This window comes from Anser anser, assembly GCF_964211835.1.
Source record: "Anser anser genome assembly, chromosome: 10".
In the NCBI taxonomy this organism is placed as follows: domain Eukaryota; kingdom Metazoa; phylum Chordata; class Aves; order Anseriformes; family Anatidae; genus Anser; species Anser anser.
In genome coordinates this window covers 13,827,693-13,834,128 of record NC_139730.1, presented here as the reverse complement: position 1 = coordinate 13,834,128, position 6,436 = coordinate 13,827,693, and the positions used below count along the sequence as shown (strand labels likewise).

At 40.7% G+C, this 6,436-nt stretch overlaps 1 protein-coding gene across 1 annotated transcript in view; it reads right to left on the bottom strand.

The window, feature by feature from the left end:
* Positions 1–6,436, bottom strand: part of SCAPER (S-phase cyclin A associated protein in the ER) — a 241,814-nt gene that overhangs the window by 173,844 nt on the left and 61,534 nt on the right. The gene's annotated exons all lie outside the window — the stretch shown is intronic.

Below are 6,436 nucleotides of genomic sequence, written 5' to 3'. Positions count from 1 at the left end.
GTTGGATATGATTAAAAAAAAAAAAAAGAAAAAAAAAACAGTGTGATTAAATTTAGTGTGTCTAGGAATATTAAAACAATTGTTTTCATCTTTGTTGCTTTGAAATATACCCAAAGTTGCTTATTTGTTATTATTCTTTTTGGCATTTTTAAACAAGTCTTGACAGAGTCAACTGCATACTCAGCATTAAAAATGGTGTAATCAACTGGAAAATTCAACTCTCGAAGAGAAAAAAAGGATGCCACTGGAAGGATGCCACTATCGTTTGCTCTTTGACTCAGCTTGGAGTCATTTGCGGGATTGCTGTAATTGCAATACTGCATAAACCAAAGGTTGTAGCAAGACCAATAGAATACCAAACGCCACAGAATGTACACATCTCAGAGTCTGTGCAAAACATCCAATTTGCTGCTCATTTTAGTCATTCTGTAAGCAAATTGTGTTAGGTAGTATTAGCGCTTAGCTCTCTGCAAGAGAGAAATGGAGCTGCAGCTTTTGTCACTTTGTAGCTCTTAATCTAATTTTATGGGCATAGAAAACCAGTACTTCAAAAGGAAACTATAATTGTTCATGTAACCAAAATGTGGATTTGGAGAAGTGCTAAGCTCAGTTCCCTAATAACGCTGTATTCTGTTGAATGTTTCAGTAATTCCTGGAGTAAATTAACGTAGACTTCTCTTTTGATTTCTGATAATGGGTTTGAAATTCGACTTGTTTTACTTTAAAAGCCTAATACTGCTTTCATGATCTTAGAAAGATTTGTGGCTTCTGATAGCTTAATCTAGTGTTTAGGTTGTCAAAATTGGCAATGCACCACTTCTATTTAATGATGTCTATCCAAATATTGTAGAAGTTACATGAAAGTGGCTCAGGTATTTTCAGGGTTATGCACTGAAAGAGTCTCTCCCTTACCTAGCATTTTGCAACTGTGCTGAGAAAGTGCAATGAGGTAAAGAACTTAAAACTATTTTACTGTAGATGGAAATTAAATAGAAAACTTTTTTTTAGTGGGTTAGAGCAGAGATTTTCAGCACTCCAGTGTGGCATGACTTATTCTATATATTTATAGAGGGAAGTGCTGGTACTGAATCTGGGATTACCGGAGGCTGCTGGAGTCACACACAGAGTTATGCCAAGTCTTTTTGTTTCCTGTAGGACCTATTTGTTGAAGAAAATTCAGAGTTTCTCTGTATGGTGAAGGCTGGAAGCAGTGTCTAGTAGCTCTTTCCCCTCTGCCAGATTTTACAAAAGGTTTTGCACAACATCCAAGCTTTGGAGATGACACATGCTTAAACATGGACAATGTTTTGAGAGAAACGACTGTCTCTTACGCTATTGTTCTGGCACGTTCAACTAATGCTGTTTTGGAAAAGCCTCCACACATGGCATCCTACAGGTAAAACAGATCTCTAAAAGGCATACTAAATTATCATGGTTTTCCTTACCCATCTCTATACCTACTCTAGCAACACACAGTCGAGAAGACAGAAAAATAGGGGCCTGCTTATGCCTGCTTTCTTAGGGATGCAATACGCAGCAGTCTGTGTTTCTGCCTGTCCCACCCCTACTGTAACCTTGATTCTTTTCTGATTTTCTCTCTAAACACAAACCTAACAAAAAAAAAAAAAACAAGCTGCAGGGGTATCTTAGAAGCCAAGAGCAGATAAAGCTAATGCTACATTTCACTCCAGTATCCCCTCTGGAAGTCACAGACTGTCTGATGGCATCACTTCTACCTTTTTTATGAGCACAGCTCAGGTTGTAGTCAGGTGGGACAGCCCTAAACAGCTGGGCCAAGAACAAAAAAAACAAGCAAACAAAAAAACCCACCAAAATTAAAGAGATCAAACTGAACTGAAAACTTAGCTTTGATTTACAGGAAGAATACAAAGAGAGATGGAGAAGACCGAGTGTCACTTTTTGTCAATAGCTCGTGGTTGGAGGGGAAGAGACGTCCTTCTGAAGGTCCCTCGCCTGTTACACCTGACCTTGCTTTGTAAGCAGTGTGCTGAATATTCCCAATCCAAGTACTAAAGCTGACAAAAGCACTTTGTCTCCATGTAATAACCACTCAGATTTCTTAGAGGCTGAGCTTCCTGTTAGCAAGGTAACCTCATTCCCCAGAGAGGTTCCTGACATCCTCAGCGCCTAACACAGAAGCAGCTCTGGGGGAATATGCATTAGGACAGCTCTTTGGACTGTGTCTAAGTGAGAGAGACCTTCAGAGGAACAAATACTAGCTAAACTCACTGAAGAGAACAAAATTCCTCTGCTTGTTTCAAAATCCTTCCATTTATAAAATCAAGGATCCAGAAGATTGGATTTCTACACAAACACTGCATGTGAAATGTCAGGTGAAGAGCACAAAGGGAGAACAATATGACAGAGAGTAGATGAAGAATCAATATCACAGAGCTCAGATTTGCAAAGTTTTCCAGAACACAAAGCATCTCATCCGTTTAAAACCTACAAAAACACATCCTACCAAACTTAACAGCTCATCTCAAGGCAAGTGGCGGGTGACAGAACAAGCCTAATCCCATTGCTGGTGTAAACAAGGCAGATCTCTCAGAGATGCACAACAAAATGTCGAGGCAAGAGTCGCAAGTTCCAACAAGGGAAATTCTGACTAGATACTAAATAAATTCACAGGAATGGTGGTGAAAGGAGCCAGGAGAGGCTTTTGGAGGGTTCCCCTCAGGAGATGGTCAGAGCTCAAAAAGGTCCTGGGCTGCCTGGAGCAACTTGGAGGTTAGCCCCGCTGTGAGCTGGAGGCTGAAGTGGAGACCTACCTTGTGCAGACCGGGAGGCACAGATAATCCTCTTCAAAGGGATCCTGTCTGAACCATTTGGCAAGGTGTGCTTATTTTTCAATAGACTGTAAGGAATTTTGAGTATGCAGCATTTCCAGCTACAAGCTATCCCTTCCTCCCCTGTCTTAAAAAACAAACAAGCAAACACCAGAGCTTGCCAGAAGTAACAAGAAAAACCTCTCAATGCTGATTTTGAGGTAGAAGTTATTTTTGTTATAACATGTATATATTCCTTCTCTGTGCAGAAGGTAGTGTCCCATGCAAAGTGCACGGTGCCCTTCCCGCAAGAATAAATGTCACACTGAAGGGTAATACCAACACACAAACACACAAACCACACAAGAATTTGGTCCCCAAAGAAGAATCCTTTGCGCTGAATAAATGCTTCTCACATGGATGTGTACTGCAACACCTCTGAATGCCACTAGTGTAAAGGCATAAGGAGACACTTGGTTACAAAGAATGTCATTTTACCAGCCTATCTGGTCTATCAAAGTAGAAGTGAAGATGTTGAAAAACAATCCACAAGGAAATCACTGAAAATAATATTAAAGTATACTTGCTTTGAGAAAAGCTACTAATAATCATTTCAATGTTAACAGCAGTAGAAAAATAAGAATGAGCAATATTAAATATTAGTCAGAATCACTTATAGAGCTGAAGTGTGATTCAGCTGATCAGTATTTCTGGCATTTCAGGATTGCAAATAGCACAAATGCTACAAACGCTTTACCCAGTCCCCCATTCCTCTTTCTAGCTATAGTAGTAGCAGTGTGTGACCAGGGGGAGGAGGATTACAGCGCTGACTGGGACTAAACAGCTAGCTTGTCAGAGCTGTGAATGTTATATTTTGTTAATGGAAATTAAAACAACTACACCTTAGTATTTCAAGCAAGGTTTAGAATAATAAACATACAACTAATTTAACTTAAAAGATTTTGCTTTTTAGTTTTTTAATTGAAGATCTCGCAGATGTTCATTGCTGACTGCTACAGTTCTGCAATTCTACTCAGCAAAAAAGTGTATTAAAACTACCAGGGATGTTTCTAAATGAGCGAGCAAATACACCGAATATTTGCTAAACATACCAAAGGAATCTAAACTGTTGCATCCCATGATGCTAAGCAGCTCACTGTGTTACCAAAGGAGTCACAGTTTGTACAAGGGTTGACCTACTGGAGATGGCATTGAACTGCTTTCTTTTCAGAGCTGCGGTATGCAGAGTCCTTGCTGGGAAATGCTCATTGGTGCTGCAAGCACTGCCTAGCTGGCTAGCAAAAGAATAGTGATTTCCTTTCAATTAGTGGGATTGAGAAAGCAAGCAGGTTTGTAAAACATCAAAAAAAAAAAAAAAAGAGAACTAAAAAGCATCTCTTCACAGCTACACCATGGTGTGACTAAAAGAGGAGAAAGAAACCCCAATCTTTTAATTTTCTCCCCCACCACCTGGCTACACTTCTCTCCAAAGAACAACCGGATACCTCCTGGGACATAACACTCCCCCTCACTTCTCTTCTTCTCTGTATCCTCTTTGAAACACTTTCAGGGGTCAGGTGATGGTAGCTAACCATGTTCAGGTATGTTACACACTCTGGAGGACCCCATTTCTGTGATACAACCAGTCATTTTAGGATATATGTGGTAACATGATGTTAGAGGAAATCCATCCATGTGCTTCTAATTATGGAGAAAACTGTTATTTTTCTACTAGGTAAAACCTCAGGGCCTGGTCCACCTTTCAGTGAAGGCCTCCATTCGAAACCACCCCGAGGCAGTAGGTATTAGTTAAGAAGGCAGCGCGTGCAGTCAAGCTTTATGTTGTCAGTTGTACGGCAGCAAAACGGCGGCAGGACTGTCTCGCACTGAGGCAGTGCTTTGGGACGGAGGGTCAGACGGCTCCTGCCGAAGGAGATGGGGGGATGAGCCGATGTGGCGGGGCTCAGGAGCGCAGTTTGCTCTCTGCCCGCCACCGCTGGGTCTGGAGGAGGTTTTGGCAGCCCAGTCAGGCGCGTGGTGTCTCCCTGTCTTCATGGGAACAGAGCTTGGCTCCTCGCAGAGGGAAAGGTGAATTAAATTTTTTTTTTTTTTTAAATAGGCTCACTTGTGGCTAATTTCAAGGCCTTTGACCTTTCCTGCACTGAAGCTCAGCCTGCCACTTGTATGGCAGTGGCCTGGCAGACGCAGCTGGGCAGCTGTCACACCTGCACGCTGCCACCATGGTCTTCCTCTGGGAGCGGTCTCATTGTTGCTGGTGTCTCTGGATTTTAGGACTGAGCAAGAGGCCAGAGGCTGGGCTGTTTTCGTTTTGAACATGACTAATACAGGGATCATTGTGAAGCTGCAGCTCTTGGATGTAATTTTAGAGAGGCCATAAGGACTAGGTGAGATGCCTTCTCTTTTCCAATCGCAAAGAGTAATTCAGAGGGACTGCAATATATCTGAGGGGTTTTGAAAAATACAATTAGCCTAATTTCCAAATTATGTGGATATTCAACACCTCTTTATATACCACCTTAACAATTTTCATAGACTTCCTTATCTTTTTTCTGTGTAGAATGAAAGGTTTACTCTCTGTATTGTCGGACTACTTGAAATCAGAAGCACAACTGTGAAGAAAATCTTACTGGAAACCTTGAATGAGTACAATCCAGCTTGCAGATGTTATTTTTGTATTTTAACTACTGTTGGGTCCAAACCTACCCCCCAAATCCCTAATAAAAAACTTTGCTCAAAGCAGTATGTAGTTATTAGAAGACAAATGAAAATTTCATTCAGACGCATGCCAAAATTTGAGACTTTCTAATCTGAACTTTTCAAATATAAAAAATCAGACTTCTCATTGCTTTTCACTCCAGAATAGGTTAAATGGTACATTCTGTCTCCAGACAGTTTCAAGGACTAATTTGATAGATTAAGTAGAGTATATTATTGTTGAGCTTTAAGTTACTTTTAACAAATAAAAAACTTCTTCCCCTTACAGCATTTTCTACTTAATTTATTATGAACATACAATATAAACTTAGAGAAAATTTATCAGACATTATGAAAGAAGACATGAAAAAAATCTGGATAAATAAATCCAAAGAGTATACAGCACCTGATTCTTCTTATTGGGAATTCACTTGAAGGAATTCTGGATATGGCTACCCTCAGGTTAACGCATCTTCCAGTACAAACATGCACTGACGGATTTTTCTTACAGATATCAAGCAAGAATTGCTCAGACATAATCAGATTTTTTCTTTCTTTTAGTGTTTTTACTTATAAAACACAGAGGAGTCCTATTTCCTTAAGCGAGAGTAAGAAACAGCTCAAGGGCAATATTCTCCTCCAGAAACTGCACATGTGTTTGGGAGATCTAGGGCCACAGCCACAGCTGGGGACAAACCAGAGCCAAGTACCCACTGGTTAAAGTACCCAGGAAAATGAAAAACAAACAAATAAACAAAAAACCACCCACAATATGAATTACGTTATAAGATCAAAATGAGGGATGCTGAGGAAGCGTCACATGAACCCCCCTGTGAAACCTCAAGGCTAGCCTCCCTGGCAGTGTGGTGTCTGTGGGAAGGAAACCCCAAAACCCACGTAAGGACACAGCAGAGCACTGCCCCGCTCCCATG